The following is a 1,948-nucleotide window of genomic DNA, read 5'->3' on the forward strand; positions in this document are numbered from 1 at the left end:
CTCCAAATCTGGAGGTAGTAGATAGCCATCATGGCTGATAGCTATTGATAACCTAATCCTTCCTGAAGGTGTTCTTAAGATTGCAACCTACAGGGCAATTCAACATGTTTAATGAAAAGCAAGCTTCATTGAGTTCAGTGGGGTTTAGGTTGCTTCCGGATGACCTGTTTATTAAGCAGTCATTCTGATTTGTTTGCAGGGAGATTAGATGACATCATGTCAAGTAAGTGTTATTCCACACTTTCAAGCGCATTTCTCGATCACTTTCCTTATTGCAAAAAGCACAATTACCGTATTTTAGGGATGTGTGTTTGCTATGCAAAAGCTTTAATTGCTCAATCTGAATTTGCCAGTGTGTGACTGAAACTCACTCCAAAATAGCAATGGTCTGGAAGTACCCTTACTCCTATATTAAGATTGCATCCAGAGTTGCTGTGGAAAGAGTTACAGCCTTGGATTCACTTTCTTCTGTACACCAGACTTCATGTGTCACCTGATGCCATATGTGCTTCTTTTAGTTTCTTTGAAATAGTGCTGTAATTTCCCGATAGAACACTGTTTTATGAAGCCAAGTAAATGAATTAATCTGTGTGAGAGCCTGATGTTAGTCAATCAAGTAAGGAAGCATGTTAGACAGATGCCACAGGGAGAACTACTTGGGTAACCAAGGTACAAAGGAACAGATTACATTCAATAATATGCTCTGCTAGGTGAGTCATATTATTAACAGTGATGAGAGCAAAGATATTTCCAAGCTGACAGCCTGGGAGGATTCAGCAATACAGATTACTCATTTTCCTTCAGACTGCTTATGGAGCATGTTCCCACATGCCAGCTATATTGAAGCCTGAAGGAAATTCAGAAAGTAGCTGCAGCAAGGACAGAATCATCTGCTTGGGATCTGCACTAACTGGTAGGTTTGCCTTTGCTGGGCATCAAAACAGGCAAACCAAGAGGATTCCACTCCAGATTCCATGTCTGTGGCCTGACAGCGTCTAGCAAAGGTTAAGGATGAAATGTTTAACAGTGTCAAAAACATAAGACCATGTGCCACATATGCTACTTAAACTACCGGTAGCTGTTTTATTTAGGAATGTCCTACAGCTGAGAAGCATCCTTACCCAGGCTGCCCCTGAAGAAGAAAATTATATTTCTGAGATGCATTAGAATTCAATAAATGTTGGCTCGTTTGAAAAGCTGTTTCTCCTTTGCCTTCCTACACAGTGCCTTCCTTCCCTCTCTTTTCTCCCCTGTACATTATTGTAACAGGAAAAGAAGGGCATGTTCCTTTCTCAAGTGTGCTTTGATCAATACTGTACCCACCCATTTTGTATACCTTTTTTCTTTTCCAAATTTTAATCTGAAAAGGAGTTCTTTGAAGGCAGTGGCTGCTATTCCAAACAGAGTTAGGGAGGCTTAATCCCATTGAAATCAAGTATGCCTAGTGTGTTTGTGTTTGTGTGTGTGTGTGTGTGTGTTTCTCTAACATCGGAATACAATCTTACTTTAAAAACAAACAAGAGTGAAAGCACGGCTACATCTATAACACTGTATGGCTACAAGCTATAACATGTAGCTTCCTGCAGGAGCAACATACACAATAATGTTATGGTGATGGGCTATATTGTGAACTGCCCTGAGATCTTTTGATGAAGGCTAGTATATTACACACACACACACACACACACACACACACACACACACACGTCTAATGATATTGATTCAAGGCTAGCAGAAAATAGCAATAAGGGCGGCGGCGGGGGGCATCTAGACTTTAAAATCTTCCAGAAATGCCTCATAACTAATTTTGAGTTTGTGGTTTTGAACCTTGCACAAGCCCGTCTTTCCAAAATTAGCAACACCTTGGAAGCAGACTACTGTCTGTGTGGGTAGAAGCAAAAAAGGAAAATGCTTTCCTTTTTCCTGATTCATTTCCATAGAATTACAG

General features: G+C 40.4%; 1 protein-coding gene across 1 annotated transcript in view; it reads right to left on the reverse strand.

Moving 5' to 3' along the window:
* GUCA1B (guanylate cyclase activator 1B) overlaps positions 1–1,948 on the reverse strand; it is a 55,133-nt gene that overhangs the window by 22,114 nt on the left and 31,071 nt on the right. The gene's annotated exons all lie outside the window — the stretch shown is intronic.

Source organism: Podarcis bocagei (genome assembly GCF_964188305.1).
Source record: "Podarcis bocagei genome assembly, chromosome: 5".
Classification (NCBI taxonomy): Eukaryota; Metazoa; Chordata; class Lepidosauria; order Squamata; family Lacertidae; genus Podarcis; species Podarcis bocagei.